This window comes from Triticum aestivum, chromosome 7D (genome assembly GCF_018294505.1).
Source record: "Triticum aestivum cultivar Chinese Spring chromosome 7D, IWGSC CS RefSeq v2.1, whole genome shotgun sequence".
NCBI classification, from domain to species: Eukaryota; Viridiplantae; Streptophyta; class Magnoliopsida; order Poales; family Poaceae; genus Triticum; species Triticum aestivum.
The window spans coordinates 490,043,302-490,062,959 of NC_057814.1; the positions used below are offsets into that span (position 1 = coordinate 490,043,302).

The 19,658-nt window shown below is 44.0% G+C and overlaps 1 long non-coding RNA gene and 1 pseudogene across 11 annotated transcripts; one reads left to right on the top strand and one right to left on the bottom strand.

The window, feature by feature from the left end:
- The first annotated feature begins 1,037 nt into the window (after positions 1–1,037).
- On the top strand, positions 1,038–1,982 carry LOC123164203 (probable methyltransferase At1g27930; annotated as a pseudogene).
- A 9,024-nt stretch (positions 1,983–11,006) lies between these two features.
- LOC123167818 (uncharacterized) lies at positions 11,007–19,380 on the bottom strand. Of its 11 annotated transcripts, XR_006484106.1 has the most exons (7): positions 18,378–19,380; positions 18,008–18,257; positions 16,707–17,934; positions 16,522–16,603; positions 13,257–15,934; positions 13,096–13,165; positions 11,007–12,944 (listed from the first exon to the last, which is right to left on the bottom strand). It is a non-coding gene; the product is annotated as an uncharacterized lncRNA (long non-coding RNA). The 11 variants fall into 11 exon arrangements; XR_006484100.1 differs by having other exon boundaries at positions 13,257–17,934; positions 18,378–18,525; positions 18,954–19,380; XR_006484102.1 differs by having other exon boundaries at positions 13,257–17,934; positions 18,378–18,525; positions 18,738–19,380.
- Positions 19,381–19,658: the final 278 nt, after the last annotated feature.

The window sequence follows — 19,658 nt, forward strand, 5'->3', positions numbered from 1 at the left end:
ACTCGAGGGGAATTTTTCTCACTTCTTTTAGTTCTCTGTTTATTCTAAATTAGAAAGAAATAAAAACAGCAAAGAGAGAGAGAGGCCCACTTGCCTAGCTGGTCTAGCAAAGGCCCATCTCCTGTTTCTCTTACCCTACCAGAAGTTGCTCAAAAAAACCCTAGAGCAGACCGATCCTAAAATTCCTCTCCTCTCTCTCTCGATCCTTTCCCTCTTGCGCCGCCATACAGGCACGCTAGCCCCCATGCCCCGATCTCCTCGCTTCCCCCGCTGCCCGCGCCTCTGGAAAGGCGTTGCCGCCGGCGAGCTCCTCCTCCACGCCTCCTCTCCTTCCTTTTCTTCCCTCCCCTAACCTCGACGGTGAACCAACGCCGCCCAAGTTTGCCCGCTACCGGCCCACCCTCCCACAGTCCATCGCCACCTCTGTTCTGGCCATGACATCGCCTGAGTTCCCTCTATTCTTTTGCCCTCCCACAGTCGACCACTGCCTCTGCTCGGGCCATGACATCGCCTGAGTTCCCTCTGTTCTCTTTCTTTGTTAATTCCTTTGATTCTTGAGGTAGCATCTCCCGCTCCATTTATTCCATCTTTGACCAACTCCTTTGATGCTACTTGTTGTCGTCAACTCACAAACACATTTAAATTGGTGGGACTGTCTACAAGTAAATGATGTGGGACTATCTATTAACCATAATCTTCTACATTTTATTACAGAAACACTCGCTGGGGCTGGAACATCTCACACAGACAGGCTGAGGCCCAAGTGGCAACGCATCAGCCACGAAACGATCGCAATTGGTCGAATGGCACGCTCATTGAACGAGGCATTATCAAACACAATCATAAGCACAGAAGAAACTCACCTACATCTATCTCTGTGAACCCGCAAAGACATCCAAAATCCCACAACAATTCCACCATATTGCCCAATGCCATGCAGCAGCCATAAAATCCCAGTCACACATATGCTGATCCGCAACTGTAATTAGCGTTCATGATCCAGGGGTCAGTGGAGAAACATCCCTGTCACATACTTCCTGAGTAGTCATTAAAGTAAATCAGTAAATCTCTTTGAATTAATTGCATACATACCTGGCCTTCGTCTCTGATTGATGCGCAGGATGCACCTTGGCTGTGTCCCGGACCACCACCTCCTCGCTCTTCACCTCTGGTCCACGGACGGACTCAACGCCAAGGAGTTCGCGCTGCTCCGCTCCATCGTGGCCGCGCGCGCGCCCATCAGGCTGCTTGTGTTCGGCCTCTCGCCGCAGCTCCTCGCGCTCGCCACGGTCAACTCCGGGCAGGGCGCTACCACCGCCTCCATCACCGACAGCGCCGAGGACGCGCAGGGCGTGCTCGTTGGGCGTGGCCCCAGCAGCTCGGCGGCCGTCCATGTTTCAAGGTACCCCGACCCGGCCGGGGAGGCGTGGGCGGTGCTGCGGCGCGCGAGGTCGAGCCCGGTGTGCCGGCGCCCGACGGGGATGGTGCGCAAGTTGGGCTACCGGCTGGTGCTGACCTCCTTGCCGCGGGAGGTGCTCGACGCGAGGTGGGACGTGGTCGTCGTCGACGGGCCGAGCGGGGCAGGTGAGGTCCCGGGGGGCCGGGGAGGATGGGCGCCATGTACACCACGGCCGCGCGCGTGACGGGGCCGTAGCGGTGGACGTGACGGTGCACGAGATGAACCGGACGACGGGAAGATCTGACGCCACCGCCAATCTTCTCCACCCAGCGGCGCCATGGCTGCCGACCGACGAGCGCCTCATCGCGGCTGCTGGCCGACGAGGACAGGGGAGCTCAGGTGCTGGGATGGAGACGCACCTACAGGGGGCCGGGGACGCCGGAGGCGGAGGAGAGGCCGAGAGGGACAGAGGCGGAGGGGAGAGCCGGACGGCCGACGAGTTCGCCGACGAGAGCCCCGCCGGAGCCGTCCCCCATTCGACCTTCTCTGCTCGGCGGCGCAGCTCACGCGCGTATCCATGATGGCGTCCACGATGTTCGATCGGCGTGGTTCAGCGTTCTCTCAGATCTCGCTACTTATAGATGTGCCGCTCCTATCCCGATGGCTACGGAGGTGACAGAGTCTCCGAAACGTTTTAAGGAAATTTTAGCTACAAGTTTGGGCACGTAAAACATATAGTACCACTTTGTGTATATGTTTTAAATTCAAAGTGAAAGCGTAAACTTACGGGAAGAAGCGTATTGTGACGGTGAACCCGACAAAGTCAATCCGTGCTTTATTATTATTATATATATATATAGGGAAAGATATATATATATATATATATTATTATTATTATTATTATTACTAGGACATATGCCCGTGCGTTGCAACGGGAAGGATAAATTGGTGTGCATCTGCAAGCACAACACCTTGTGCTTCGGTACGAAGAAAACACTAATTGCCCCATCCTTCAAAACGCCCACCCACGCGGTACGACATCCGGACGGTGCCATCGCCGGCAGGCAGGCGCACGAATCGAGGTTTAGAAAAATTGTGGGGGTCATGTTATACTCTCTTTGCAAGGTATTATTAGACTGGTGGACCACTTGGTCTCAGCTGCACAATGATCACAAAATGAGTTTTTGTGCTGATGGTAAAGACATCTCCAATGCGAGGTAATACATATTTTGCCCTTATATAGTTTTGGAGCGTAACACACGTTCGAACCGAAATGCCTCAGACATTTTTAGGACTCTCATGCTATCCCTTATTTGTCCGCTCGGCTTGCGGTTAGACCATGTTTTCTCGTCTCAGTATTTCACTGTCAACCCACATTACCCAAAAAATAAGGATTATGTGTGTTAGAGGACCTCTTAGGAAAAATAGTTTTTTTGCCAATCCATGTGTCTAACGTGGACTCTTGGCGTGTTGGTATGGCATGTGTCTCATGTTTTGGTCGGGGGTTCGATTCCATGACCTTTTCTTTTTCTATCGGAATGAAACGTTTTATCTCTTTAGTCTATACTACTATTAAACAAGCAAACATATTCATCGCTAAACGCACTCAGCCTAATCTACACATAACAACCCGACCAATTACAGCCTCACGTTCAAAGTCATTTAATTTCATCTAACCGTTCAGATTACACTAACCATCAGCCAAGAGTGCGTTTATCAATTTTCCCTGGCGGATGATTACTCTGCCGAACCGATGTCCTCCCACACCCGCACAAGTAGGAAAAAAAGGTGGAATCATAAAAGGAAACAAATACGTCCTGGCTTCCTGATGAGGGGCGCGAGGGCCGCGGAAAACGCGAAGACAACCAACCCTCATCCGGCGCATCTGAGAGCAGGTCGCCGCCCCGGTCGATCCACTTCTACCGTACGCGAGAGCAGGCCGCCGTCCTCGCCGCTCCTCCGACGGAGGCAATTGCAGGACGCCGCCCCTGCCGCTGCTCCTCTGCTTCCCCATGTAGGCCGCTGATCCTCTTCCCACGGACGCGAGCGCGGGCCGACGCCCCCGCCGGTCCCTTTCTAACGAACTTAAGAGCAGGCCGCTACCCACGCCGCTTCTCCTCCAACGGATGTGAGAGCAGGCCGCCGCCCCGCTGCTCCTCCTCTGCTACCCCAGGTACATGGCCGCCGAACAGACAACACGGCCGCCGCCCGCCGCTCCTCATCGTCTTCACCCACGAAGATGCTACTAATTAAGGTGGCTTAGCGCTCTGCGGGTCGATTGATTTGTAGGAATGGAATTCATAGGATTTTTAATGGTTTGTTAGCGCTCTATTTTGGAGAAAATTTCTGTCAATTTCTGATTCAAATTCTTGTGGTTCTGGCAGTGTCAACGGAATAGAGGAACGCAGCGGAAGGAGCATCAGGCACGCGGTTGCGGCGCCGGCGAAGGTCGGAAAAGAGATGGGTGGGTTCTCGCCAAGTTTCTGCGGCTCATGGTGTTCATCCAACTCCCTAGAACAACTAGAAGATGAGTTACCACGACTTCTACATCAAAGGTTGGATCTTTAGTAGTTTGTTGGTGGGTGTGCCTACTTACTAATTTGATTTGATAAGTCAACCTGAGGAACTGCAGATTAGGTGTGAATGAAGTTGTTAATATCATTTCGTTCGTGTGTACTTGTGTACTAATGATAGCTGCTGCGTTTGTCTGTGAGAGCTGCTGCGTTGTATAAGGCCGACGTGCACCAATGTAAACTTTAGGTGAAGCTTACAACACGGCGAGGGGTAGCCTTGATTTCTGCATGAGTAATGCACCTGTAATGTTTCATGTTGTGTTCCTGGACTGCCAACATTACAGAATGATAAGCATTATGAATCAGATTTTTCTCCGCATGACAATTGGTATGGTTGTTGCTTGACAAATGATTTAAAGGCATAAACTGATTAGAGAACATGTCATGTGTTCTAATTTCTGAATCATATAGTTCACATCAATATTTTGAAGCTGAACTAGATTGATTTTTATGTTTTCCACTAACTGCACCTGCACATGCTAAATTTGTAGAGTGTTACCTTCCAATCAGAGGAATCAGATAAAAAGAAGTATATGTAACAAAATTAATTTTCGTAACATGTACGACTTCCAAATTTATATATTCGAGCTCATTGTCAGTTCAAATACCTCTGTTTCGATGTTATTGGTGATTCCAGTTGAATTGAATGTTGAGAATTGCTTTGCAGCCTGATGTACAACACTAACATTTTTCATAAAGAAGAATAAATTTAATCGGAGATGCTTCTGTTTATTCTCTAATGATGTAACCATATAACTTGTATGCTTTCTCTTGTCAACAAGCAAGGTACTTCTTTCAGCAACTACTTTCGGAGGTCTGCTACTGCCATTTCATGGTACACTTTGCTTTGGAAAATTATCAAAGGAAACCAATGCAGATTTCCCCCCTCATTAACTGATGCTAGAAATGCAGGAAATCTGTCACCATGATCTTAAACATGATGAGAGTCGAACATCCCAGTGAAAATTTGCAACTTTGGTTACTCAAAGGTGTTAATACTTGTGTTATGTATCATGGATTGCTAGAATTGATCTTTCCCTTTTATGCTCTTCAATTGATATACCGTATTCAGCTATCTAACTCTTGCTTTCCATACACTTCTTTAGCAGAACATCATCATATATTTGACTGCTTAAAGAGACGACTTTGAATGGAAAATGAGTAAAGACACTGACTATTATCGCAGCCAATAGATTTATTTGTTGTGCTCTTCCGAACTGGAATACCCTCAATGCTAATAATTTATTAATTTTATTTAGATGACACCTAAACCCCTAAGTCATGTTTCTTGCAGTGTATTTTTTTACACTTCATTAAAATTAATTATATAGGTCTACAATAGTTGCTTCTTTAAATTAAAGTAGTCTGCTTATGAGAGATATAAAACAATCTAGTTCTCTGACCATGAATATTGTGGGAAATTTCAAAATATTTGATGGAAAATTCTACACACTTGAAAAGGAAAGTTGGGTACTTTCGAAAAGGAAGATTCTCTGGCATGCATTTTCTAAGTTGTAATGCTCTGCTTTCACTTGCACAATAACACTGCTCCTAGATGTACCTTGCCTTGACATGCACAATAACATTGCCTTGATGTACTATTCGGAAAGAATATGCAAAATAACATTTGCTCGGAGAATAATTTTAATTGCCTTCTTAACATCAATATTTTAGGGGCACGGTATGCCTCACTCCAGGAACAATGTACCATTGCGACTGCTTCTAATTGAGTTTTATATTTAATCATTTGCCCTCAGAGCGCATTAAACACCCATGTATCTTTCTTGAACTGATGGGTATCACCGGATTTGGACAAATACATTTATGATCTGGTAGTTTGACTATCGTTCTTTGGTAATTTACTTATTGTTACATGTATATACCAGTTGTAAAATGCACCTAATTGTAGCGTTGGCACTCTCCGCGCGTGTTTGGTCACGCTTGGACCAATATTGTGAGCATCCCAACATGCTGTGGCTCTGCATGTCAAGGGCGGTGCGTTGTTGGACAGGGTACAGGTTCTCTCGAGTGACGAAAGGACGAAGGAGAGTGTAAAAGTGTTGGTACAGGTGATGGCGCATCACTGATGTGGTTGAGTACAGTTTTTAGCCAGTTAAGAGGAGGAACAAGAACAGTTGGGTGCAGCTGAAGTATTAATGAAGAGGACCTATTCATTCATTATTTTCTTTATTTTGTGATTGTTCAACAAATTTCTAGATTATCTTTTTATGGTACATGTTTTCCATTTTTTTTTCCTTTAACACAAGTTGCATTGCATTGTGAAATGAGTACACCTATTATTATTTATGTGATCAATGCAATTTTCGCAATACTATGTATATGACCTAAACAATGGATGGAAAACAATTTTAGTGGACACAATATTTGAAGTTACGGCTAAACTGTACAATATCCAATATAGTTTACAAATTTGTCTGGCATTTATCATTTATATTAGTCAAGACGTGCGTTGCACGTGCAGGCTTACTAGTACCACATCAAATATGTTTTAAATTTAAACTGAAAGCGTAAAATCACGGAAAGAAGCGTATTGTGACGGTGAACCCGACAAAGTCAATCTGTGTTCATGTTTTGGTCGGGGGTTCGATTCCATGACCTTTTCTTTTTCTATTGGAACGAAACGTTTTATCTCTTTAGTACCACATCAAATATGTTTTAAATTCAAACTGAAAGCGTAAAATCACGGAAAGAAGCGTATTGTGACGGTGAACCCGACAAAGTCAATCCGTGTTTTATTATTAGGGAGAGACTAGCACAAATGCCCGTGCGTTGCACCGGAGAAAAAAAAAATAGAACAACTCTACAACAAGACGAGCATACGGCACATTTATGATGTCATCACCACATAAGCAGTGGGTTGTACATCTTCACTCCTTGACGAGAATAGATGACACTTGTGTGGTTGCACAATGCGCCGATTGCCGACACCATATCTTTTTCCGAAAAAATATCGAGCACCCTTACCCTGAAGAACCCTCTCCATCGGTCCGCGTCCTCAATTTGAAAATGGATCCTACATTGGCACCGCTTATACTTCATCTCACCCTTGACAATGATACCCTACGGATGTGTAAATAACAACTCTGCTAAATTATTTAGAGGCCTGTATTTACATCCCACCTCACATCAAATTAACATAAGAAGATGTAAAAAAACATACCTTGGAAGATATTGTCTAGATTATTATGATGATTATAATTGTTATTATTATAGAGTTTAAAATAAGTGAATTTGAATTAGCAAGTTGGAAGGAAACCATACACTGTATTTCAAATCCAACGATCCAACTTAGACGGCTCCATCAAATATATAGTATCCAAACGAATTATACACTGTAATTTCAAGTATAGATTAGACAGATTCATCAAATATATTGTAAATCTAAGTTCTGAATTGTTCTCTTTTTAAGATATTCATAAATATTCAGTCACAGAGTAGGCATTTTAGTTCCATAGCCCAAAATCAATTGTCAATCGTGAACCCTAAGAACGGGATCAAGGAGTCAATATTGAACTTCAAAATATAAAGATGAACCTATGTACCTCTCTGTATTGCAGTACAGGCTGATTAGTAATCTGAAATTTGAAGCAACGATGTACGTACATAGTATGTGGTGACGGTGCCGCCGGGCGGCGGAGTTCCACAGGATGAGACGCTACCATAGATGGACTGCCTCTTTGTCTGCAGCAAGCATCCGGAGGAGTTGCTCTTTAGGACAGGGCATGGCACAAACGCACGCAAGCACGCTGGGCACGCACAAAGGCGCACACACACGCACGCAGCTAGCGCTCCCTCGCCATCGCTAGATCCCTCACCCTGACCGAGCTACACACACGCAGCTAGCGCTCCCTCGCCGTCGCTAGATCCCTCACCCTGACCGAGCTTTCGCCTCGCCGGTCCGGTTCAGGGGGACAGGCCCGCTGGGCACTCCGGTCCGGTCCCGACTGGTCCCAGCAGCAGGTCATCGTCATGCTAGATGCTAATCCATGCGTGCAGCTTGCACAGAGCTTGTTCTCCGCGTCCAGTCCCACCTTCATCTACATCCTTGCCATTATCATCGTCAACTTCAACCATGGTGGCAGGTTCTGCTGTGCTAGCCGACGCCTCAATCTCGATGGCCCTCGTCCTGCTCCATGTCCGTCTCCACGTACGGCCGTGCTGCGGCAGGTGATGAATCCATTAAATAGCTCCTTGTCCGCCGCTGCCAGTCTTGCCGCGATTGCGAGCGCTCTCACCTCGGTTGCAGTGGACCTAAGACGAGAGATCACAATCGATCCAATGTTATGTGAATCAAGCCAATCGAAAAGGCAGGATCCAACCGGTGCGTGGACCATAGGTGTTTCCGGTTCTTATACAAAACGAAACGTTTTTACGTTTTCTTTTTGAGGGTTACGAAACGTTTTTACGTGGGTGTAAGGGACGGCCCATGGGCTGTTTCGTTCGCTTGGCCTTTTCTGGATGGGCTGTTTCGTTCCCTTTTTCGGTGCCCAACAATCTGAACGAAAATTGACATATGACCAGAAGCGACCAATACTTTAGTACCACCTCAGGTATATGTTTTAAATTCGAACTGAAAGCGTAAACTTACGAGAAGAAGCGTATTGTGACGGTGAACCCGACAAAGTCAATCCGTGCTTTATTATTAGGGAAAGACTAGTACAAATGCCCGTGCGTTGCACCGGGCAAAAAAAATTGTACCAGTGTTCATTTCTTATATCCAATTCCAATAAACTGTCAATTGGTTTTATCTTTTGCTTTTCTGGAAAACACGGATATTTCTTTACTTTTTAAGAAACTGAACATTTTTTAACTTTTTAATTAGAATTGGAACATGTTTTGAACCGAACATTTTATGAACACATATATTTTTTGTTTTTTAATGATTTTGTGAACAAATTAAAATATGAAAAAAATTTGAAACCAAGAACAATTATGAACACTCATTATCTTTAAAAAAACTCACACTCAGTGGCAGTAACTAAAAAATGAGTGTTGGTGTCCGGACCATGGAGAATAGAGTTAAGATATTCTACCGGGTGGAGATGAGTGGTGTATTTATTTTTAATGGGACATACATATGTTGGCATGTTCTATACTATTCGAGAGTTTAATAACTAATCTATTTCTTTTTGGAAATTTCAAAACATTTGAATGCAAACAGACTTATACTATGTCAAATTTTTATATTTGTGAGTCTACGTTTGTACTGTGGTTTTCAAAAGAAGATCTCCTTTAACCTTTGTATGCCACAATTTAGTATGTGGTGTGTTGCACCAGAAGGAAAAAAATCACCACATGTTGTTTAGTGATTCATTCATGTTGCCACTTTCCATGTTCGCCACCGTCGTCAAACATGATACAATTTTTGGTGTCCGCGGCTGAAAAAAGTTGATGAATCCACATGCATGTCCCTCGCCGTTGCCTCAATCAGCATCACACTATCAACGGATGGGAGAGTAGTGGTGCATTGAAGTGTGATTATTTATATACACAGTTATGTGTTAATATTCATAAGCGAAAAGGGTTTTTCTATGCTGTTTTTCTTTTTAGAAACATTATGTTCCTTTTCTTTTTGCACTTTTTGGACTTGGCCAGACACAAGTTTCTCACGTAGATTGCAGGCTCTCTCTCTACAAAAACGTGCATGCTTTGGAGAGAGCAGAACTGCACCCACACATCTCTTTCTGTTCGATATCACAATAAAAAGAAGAAAAAGTTTCCTATCAGAAGATCTTAGTGTGCCTGCATCCAATGGCTTGGAAAGGTGACGGAGACTACGTTAAATCTCAATCAACTGAAATTTAGCGAATCTATTTAAAATTAGTAGCTAAACTCATTAAAAAATGGGCAGTCAGTTGAAAGTACCTAGCACAATGGCCCATGTTACAGGCGAAAGGTGATGATCGACATTTTTTTAAAGAAAACTTAGTCGGCACTTTTGTACAATTACAATAGTTCTTTTGGACAAACTAATTGTGTCAATGTTAACAAATAGGAATCATATGCATAGCCAGCACAACTTCATACATAGATCCATTCATCGCCCAGAATTGGTCCAAACCATCATTACTGATTTAGTTAATCCATTTAATTATGAAAGCAAGGCAACATGCTTCTTTAGAGGAATGTTAATATTTATTACTTAACTCAGATAATAAAAATACACAAAATCTTATAATTACCTATTTTCTTGAGTTTAGATATTGTAGCACTAAACAACAAATTAAATTACTGTGACCGCATTCATCTTCGAGAGCACACACACATATATATACACAAGACATACATCTGCAAGTGTTTCTTACCGCTCATATCACCCTTGAGCTAAAATTAGTGGACCTAGCATAAAATTTGAAATGAGCATATGGCAGAACAGAGACCTATAAAGAGTTCATTTTGTACCTTAGATATGTATAGTACGGTACATCAGGAAAATGCAGACTTTTAGTTAGAGAAATATGTAAGTTGCAAAGTATAATTTGAACCAATTTATCAAAGCTTCGTACCCAAAAGATAGACTTGCGAGGTATAGCACTGAAAATACTTGAGTATGGGGACAACATTCAGACTGCATCAGAGTCATCTCGTTTCTAGAGTACGCGCTGAATTTGCCCGATGCCAATTGTGCTAGTCCCAGGTTTGGGATCCCGCTTCAGATTGGAAAAGACCTTCAAGGCATCTTTGATGACACTCAACGAAAGGCTCTTAATTTTTAATTATGAATTTGCCCGATGCATTTTTCTAAAAATTAGCAAACATGCCCGTGCGTTGCAACAGGACTTTTAGAAAATAGCTCACGGTCCTAGATCCTAATCCAATAAGCATGACTGAAGACACCCCCACCCCTGAAGTTCAAAATCTCAAAAAGAAAAAAACATCTAAATATTTGATTCATCGGTATGCCCTTACATATCAGTTAGAATCTAAACAGAAGAACCTCGACACAAAAACTATTGCCAACAAATTTCCTAGCTTTACAACAGATTGCAAAATAAACATTCACATGGATAACATTTCGGATCATGAATAACTTAATACAGCCATTCCCTGGATTTAGGTAAGAATCATATCTAACGTTGTATGGCTCGTGTGTATCAACTACATTTCGTGGTCTATACATGGTTATTCATATCAATGAATATTTGAAATATGAATGCTATTAATAAGCAATCTAATTTGCATAAAGGAAAATCTTACAAAGCCATGAGAGAATACTTTTTAAATGTGATATAGATAGGGGCTTTGGTAGCAATATACTGCAGTAAACAGATGTCGTATATCCTAAGATTGCAAAGTACAACTCATGGTGGTAACAAACATCATTTTGAACATCTATGATCACTCGAAGGATAATATACTATCTGATTGCAACAAATATTTAATATTATATCTGATTGCAGTGCTAACAATTACATGAGGCAAGCTTAATGATAACGACAGGAACACAAACAAAGGTCATAAAATCCTTATTTACAAATGAATGCACTACAATGGGATATATATCAACACTATTAGCTACAGCAACAAATGGGGAAAATAGCCAGGTAAAATGTCATATTAGTCTGTGAAGATGAAACATAATTCAGATGTCTCACCATATCTTTTGGAGATCGAATGTACCAAACCTTAACTTCATGTGCCAAATCTCCCTAGAGATCCTTCATAGAAATTTCTTTTTCGCTTTATTTCGTCTCCTAAAACAGAGCAGTATAAGAAAGTACTGAATTTCGCAAATGAATCGGATAAGTAACTTGTTTTTTCTTTATATGTTCTCCTCAATTGATTTAGAAAAAAAATAACAGTTAGATGGAAACAGTCATTTCTTATCCTAAGCCATGGATGCATCATGCAGGACCAATCTGTGTAGAGTGGAGAAGAAAGCTCATCAGCTAACATAAAAAATGGAGGAACTCGTATGGCGTATGGGGCCTACATGTAGTAACGTATATCCACTCTGAATCTAACATATAAAGATCAAAGTCTCCTCACCATGACTCGCTGGAGTTATGTATGTACGTAGCGGCTGCCGCTCCATGGCCACCAGATCCCTACCGCTGCAGCATCAATTCCTTGTCACCATGATCAAGGGTACATAGCAGCAGCATACATAAGGATATGTACATATCATGAAGCAATTGTAATCAGCAAGCAGCAGCCTTCTCTGTGTTCTCTGTATAGATGTGTAGTAACCAAGCAGCAGCATGAACAAAATTGCAGCAGCGGGCTGCTGCTCTCCTCTCTGATCTCTCTCTATATGCAATAGTAGTATAGCAGAACATCAAAATTAGCTACCGCAGAGCAATCTCGAAAAAATAGTAGGAATATAATTAAAAAGATTCTAATGTGTTTATTTTGGCATATCGGAACATTCAGTGTGTATATCTGAGTTCTACACCAGCTATAATGGCTGCCAATCTTGGTTAAGTACTGATCAAGTAGCACTCGGCTGAACAAAAGCAATAAACTTCAGTCTTTATGTCCAGAGAAAATTAGGAATAATAGTGAGCAAAGCATATGAACATATCTCATTATTCAAAACTTAAGTTAACAGATCTACAATGTGCATCCTTGTGCACAACCCATCTCTAAGAAATTGTTTGGAACATCATTGATAGAAATTTATTAGCAGAATTTAAGCTATAACATTGTAGGCAATACAAAGGAATTCAAATGTAAGCTGAATCTTCCTTGAACTTTCAGGCCTGGCCACTCCGACCCATTAGTCATTAGTTTAAAGTTCAAAACTGATGATAGAATTGGACGATGGCGTACCTTGGATGGAGCACATGCCGACAGTGTTTCGGCAAACTAAGTGGAGCAGCGAGATTGAAAGCTTCGGGCGCAACTGGAACTGATGCCAGACGGTGTACAGGAGGAGTTTACCTGAGCCGATTGCACTCATCCCTTGTCCCGCACTTCCATCTTGTTGAGTCATCACAGCTACTGTTCTCCTGCACGCAGCCATGCAAATCATATCAGAACAATGTAACAATCAATGATTTAATTAGCATGGCACAAAGAGTCAGATCAACCCATAATCAATATGCATGTCACGGCATGCATGCATCATGAAGATGAATCAAGCAAGGATATGTTACATACCTCGAACTCCGCCGCGGCGGGATCCATCTGCCCGAGCATAGTTATCTCCGCTGGTCGCTCTGTGCTTGTCCTGCGCACTCGAGCCAGTCACCGTCTACGCCGAGGCAGCCCACACCGTATGGAAGAATCGAGACGGGGAAATTGTATAGCGAGACACACACCTTGGCCCAGGGTGGATGGCCATTGTCTCGCTTGTCCTCGGCTTCCGGCAAGGCCCAGTACGCCGTCCCGGCATGGCGGCGAGCGGCAGGGGAGGAGGCCCGTGGTGGCTCGGCGTCGCGTGCGGGCCGTGGATCACCTTCTGCTTCTTCACCTTCCCCATGAACCCCACCATCACCCTTCCTACTCGCTCTCCTAGGAAATCCACCTCAAATCCCATGGATTCCTAGCGGGGGTCACTCGAATCGACCGCTGGTTGCTTTTGGTGCTGGCGGGCTTGAAGATTGTAGGCGGATTGGGTGCCGGCGGGCTTGAAGATTGCAGGAGGTTGGAGACCGAGAAGGCTCAGGGTGGCACAGGAGAAGATTTGGGAAGATGGAGAGGGGAAGGAGACAGAATTGCAAAGGGTCGGGGTCGGGGAAGAAGATCGGCTGTGCGGCCGCGCGTTGGGGCGGCGGCGGCGCCGCCGTGCCTGTAGGCATCGAGGAGGAGAGCCCGTCCTGGTTTATTTCTTTTTACAATTCGAAGGACGGACGAAAATTGTTACGGACGAATTTACGGGCAAGTTAGAATAGTACCACTTCGTTTATATTACGATTTTGACTATACAAACTGTAAAAGCGTAATATGACATGAAAAGAAAACGTATTGTGACAGTGAACCCGACAAAGTCAATCCGTACTTTATTATTAGGGAAAGATTATATTATTACTAGCAAAAGGGCCCGTGCGTTGCAACGGAAGAAAAAACTATTTCACGATGTTTGATATTGATCATTTGTTCATACTAAGACCTAATACTTCCTCATGTCTAAAACGTCTTACAAAATTGAACACAGGGAGTATTAGATTGTCTTTCTGTCTGAAAAAAGTCTCTTTGCTAATTCTGTAGTTGTGCACACACCCTGAGTTTGATTAGGAGAAAACAAAATGAACCTACAGTACATACTCTATCTCCCCAAAATCTACAGGCTGCAGGAGTCACGGATAAGTATGTTTCCCAACACCACAACACAATAAGGAATTAACTGGAAGTAGACCAAGAAAAACTGAACTAAGCACAGCCATGCTGCCACGAAAATTAAAATCTTGGTATGGTGTCATGATGCTTTTATATCAGTGTGTATATATATTACATTTAATATACAAAGAAAATGAAAATCCGACAAACCCACTTCTGGAGGCCTAGCACCAATGAACATTACCATTATATTTTTTTTTCTTCGGTAGTGGGACAGAATTATCATTGAGAAGTGATGTACCTGCTAAAGGAACTGGAACCAACTAATCAATCTGCAAACTACCATTTGTCAGAATGCTAGAGAAATGATCTACTTTTCAAGATACAATGCAGAAGTGTAGACTGTTAGGACTTCTCCTACAGTTTTTGTTAGAAAAAAAAAGTATGTTGGGACATAGCAAGTTGAAATCATCCAACATACAAACAGTCAGTTAGGATCAAAGGCGTACTACTTTTTTATGAGGTTCATAAGCTTCTATCTAGAATCCCACTCCAAAGAATCATGTGCAAATAAATTTTGACAAACCTATACCCATACTAATAATCTTTCCAGAGAGTACTAACAAAGAATTAGGAAATTGTCCCGTTGAATGATGAAAAGCAAAAATGGAAGATGATAGGTTGTTCATATGCACCTGATCTTTCCACCAAAACCAAACATCATCCATCTTCGGCAGCTTCAAGTTCTGTTGTAATACTGATTCCTCTGCACCAATAATCTCATCTCTACCACGCAATTGACAGGTTTTATCTCCCCGAAAACATCGTTTGAATAAATTGACTTTAGTTAGTATGTTTATTCTTTTAAAACCAGCCATGAAAAACTTTAATTTTCAGGGGAAGCTTCACTTTCCAAAGAAATTTATCTAGAAATTAATATTTCTCAAGTTCATTCTCTTGTACAGATAGCTAACAGAAAAAATCCCATCAGAAGTATAATTGAATCTTTATCAATGCAGAAATTGACACCTTCACAAGTAGCTTGGAGGCTGTTTCACAATTTTAAAATATCGCACCAATGTGTTCCATGTACTTTATGCTGACTCCCAGCAATTTGTAAGAATCTCAGCAATAGATACCCTTTGCTAAAAGCAAATGTTGTGCACCCTAGGGATAAGACTGAGTAAAAGGTTCACAATCCGCAAATCTTTCGATCACCTACCTGTTTCTAGTTCTGGGATTAGTTAACTCAGTTACCAACGAAGTAATTTCAGGCTTTCTACTTTACACAATACCAATCAAATTCATCAGAGAGTATCTTTGTACCTACTCTACCACGAAGAAGCTAGGTAATTTAGCAAAAAAAGGCAACTGTCTAAAAACACAATAGTGCTAGTTTCATTGGAATCTGATTCCTTTCCACCATTGTTGGAGTCTACAATGCATCGGCAGAACTGAAGGGGTTGACAAGTTCAGTGGCAGTGCCCATTAGGTAGCTAGCAGGTTGTACTTCATTTAAAAAAGGGGATGACACCGAATAGTTCTGTTAGGAAAGAAAGAGGGAGGAATACCATCTCAGAGTAGTTGGAGCCGCGCCACTCCATGGGTACGGCAGCAGCGATGCAATTGGTGGACGTCCAAGAGTCCTCCTTGGCACCATCGCCATCCCGGACTCTGCTTCCATACCCACGAGCCAATGGCGGCTGCTCAGCCTCGAGGGCTGCGAGCCATAATCACCAAATAACAATTAAAAATGAATTATTTCTATGCAAGTCTACATATATATTTTAGTGGCTTTTGCAGAGTTCATAGCTCCAATATATCTATAGGGAAGCTTACAAAAATAATAATCATATCATACCAACTTCACAAAATTGGTTCAAAAGATCGTATGGTGAGAACAGCTTATAGGATTTATTTTACATGGTTGATGACTTGGAGCACGCAACAAGAACTCCATACATTTTGTTCAAGTAGTAATTCAACAAATGTTTTGTGTGCATTCCTTTTATCATGAAACCATAACTGGACATGTAGTAAAAGTCCCCTAGAAATCAAATTTCTAAACTGCACATCATGTAACTTTGATGAGTATGTAACAGTAAAAAATTCTTATTTTGTGGAAGGGACATGATTTATTTTACTACCTAAGGTCAGCCCGCTATATCAGCACAATAGGGCAAGAAACCAAAATCATAATAGAGAGATAGAAGGGATTGTGAAATTCCAAAACACAATCAGTCTATCGTGAACATAAAATTAGTAAACAAATAAGTAATGAATTAGAGTGGAAGAGTACGAATCCACCTGCAGAACGTGTACTCGTCGAGTGTTATGCTGCCTGGCCTGACACCACACCATCCTCTATGGAAGAGTCAACGCCATTGAGCTAATTTAGGAGGAGCAGTGGGGTTGAGGGGCAGAAGTTCAGCAGCATGGTGCGAGACGGGAGCTGCGCTATAGAACCAGTCAACCAGGTAGAGGAGACTGACCTTGGGCTGGTGGTGTGGGTGTAGGAGCAGCATCCGCGGCCTCAGGGCACTCCACTGGGGCGCCATAGCGACAGGAGGGCTCCGCGTCGTCGCACGCCCAGCCGTCCATCGCGCCGTCGTCCGCTCGCACCCGCAAAGGATTTCGCAACGCCGTGTCATATCCCTCCGTCACCCGCGCCCGTCGGTCGTCGCCCGGCTCCGGCGAGCTCCTGCCTAGGTCGTCGCACCTCCCTTCCTTTGTTGCTTGTCGCTTCTTCTCTCCTCACCTCCTTGTCTCGTTTCTGCCCGAGAAGCCGCGCTCCGGCCTTCCTTGCCGTCACCGGCGACACCCCCGCGCCGCCCACCTCCGGATCCGCCTCCCCAGCCCCTGACGCGCACGGATCCGGCCCCTCCAAGCTCCAGCCGCCGCCACCCTGGGCACTTCCTCGTCCCTTACCTCTGGCCGCCGCCTCCTCTCCTGTTTTTATATGTAGGCGTGGTAGGTTGATCTCGATGGACGTCAACTCGGTCCCGTCTCGTGTCCTTGATCAACTCCTTTTTCCTGTTCGTGGAGATCTTTTAGGTACCAAAATGCTTCTTCCTGATTAATAACAGGAACAACGGAACAGTCGTGCGTGGCGGGCCATATGATCACATGAATAGTACCACCAACAAACTAAGAAAGATCTAAAATCATTACATTTAATAAAAACTGAAAGTGCAAATTCACAGGAAGAAAACGTATTGTGACGGTGAACCCACGGAGTCAATCTGTGCTTTATTAAGAGCCCGTGCGTTGCAACGGGAGAATGCAAGGGCTGAGAATCAGGCTCGAAGGCATAAATATTCTAATTGTGCAATATTATCAAACATGTCAAATATGTACCTTTAGGATCCTCGTACACGTCAGATAGCATTGCTGATTTTTGTTAACGTTTAACTCACTTCTCTTCTTCTTATTCCACCCATTATCTCTGTCGCCCAATTCAAGATTGTCGCTATAAGCAATGGCACATCCGACATGCAATACCGACGGGTATTGAGGAGGAAATATAGAAAGTATAAAAAAAGAGCATTCTAAGGGCGATTGGAGTCGAGAAAGTCGATAAAATCCTGGAGATAAAATGTTACGTATGGTATAAAAAGAGTCATTCTGCTTCCGCTCGTTTGATTTTCAAAGACGGGTCGCCGTTCATCATCATGGTGGTGACATAACTCGACTCTGGTGCTTTTGCACAGGAAGAACAACCTGTTGGTCAGCGAGGGTTGCAGATGAGTATGGTGTCCTGTGTCTGGGAGTGGCGAGATAATAAATCTCATACCTGTGTATGATGAAGCTGGTGCCTGACCCGTCTTTGTCGAGAACTCGAGATAGAAGGTGAGGTTGTGTAGCTTTGTACCTAATGTACACCTTACCGTTGCCGTCATCAGGGCCTAGATGCCGCCACCATAGGCCTTGCCTCTACAAGGTACCGCCTCTGACAATGCAATTTGTGGACGCCGTTTTCAAGTCTGTTCTCTATTGCAGACTCTCACCACCATCGCTCGCTCGCAGAGGTCAGCGACATGTCCCTAACATGGAAAAGCATTACTACTTTATAAATAGGTAGTTCTGAGTCAATGGAAGAAAAACAGATGATGTATGCATCCAATAAGCTATTACTTTGAGAAGAGTGTAGAATAGCGCTGCACCTTCTTGTTGGGCTAGCGCACAAATCTCTTAGTCGGTTCATCTGCAAAGCACCAGCCCGCCATGGATCCAGCATGTCACCTTCCAACAGTCCGGCGTCATCTTGTTTGTCTTTCTTGCCGTTGGCTTGCCTCGTATAGTTTTCCTTTTCTAGATAAATCACACCTAAATCCGTCAAAGCTAGCTTCTTCCAGAAGACAAATACGTCCCAAAAAATACAGAGCATCAGGTCATGTGGTAGAGATGAATTGGTCTGGTGCCACCAACGAAACACAGAAGCAACACATCGCTAGAGAAACTGAGAGAGGGGAGCATGCATGGAAGTACGACAAAATTTAATCACCCGGGTTCACCTAAATTACCTCGAAAGTATGAATCGGTACAGTCCTGAGCGGAACTGGTGCATGTATCCAGACGAAAAAAGAACACATCTATATTGAGCAGCTTCATGGATAATCAAAGACGCAGATGGCTACGCCTCAAGTATATCAATCTCACAAAATCCACAACAAATTTCCCAACTCTGTACTTGATCCAAAGAACCCGCACACTATCTATAGGAGTTGGCGCGCGCGAACCTTTTTTTGCTGCCGGAGGAGGAAATCCGGCGCCAGTGGTCACGGCGACCGTGACGGCCACCATGGTCTGCGTGCTCTGCTCTGCAGGAACTCCATTGGTGCATGTTGCTCCCCGGCATGGATTCCCCCATTGGCCACAAGAAAGAGGGATCAAGGCCTGGTGAAGCGAGACGGGCAGATGTTCAGGAGGAGGCGACCGAGGATGCAGAGGACCAGGCCGTTGGAATCACGGGAATCGCTGGAGTGTAGCAGACTGCAACCACCCGTACGCCATCTACATCAGGGGGCGGCGGTGGCGGCGAGAAGCCCTGAGCCCTGAGCCTCGTAACCAAGCCGACCGGCTCGTGTCCTGTGAGATCCGGACTGCGTCACGCCGCCGCTGCTTCCTTTTTTTTATTTGTCACGCTGCCGCTGCTTCCGTCCAATGGTTCGCGTGAAACCCAGAAGCGACACGTGCGTGTCTGGCCGTATATTTAGATATGAGCATAGAAAATTTACGGAATCCTGAGTCGTAACCTTTTCAGTCACGGTGTAGATCGCTGGTTTTCCAAGTAAGCAACTTCCGGTTTTGCACGACGGAGGAGCGAGAAACGACATACAACAACGGACGGCTAGACGCACGAAAAATTATTGGTAAACCCGACAAATTGTAAAAGCGTATTATAACATGAGAAGAAAGCGTATTGTGACGGTGAATCCGACAAA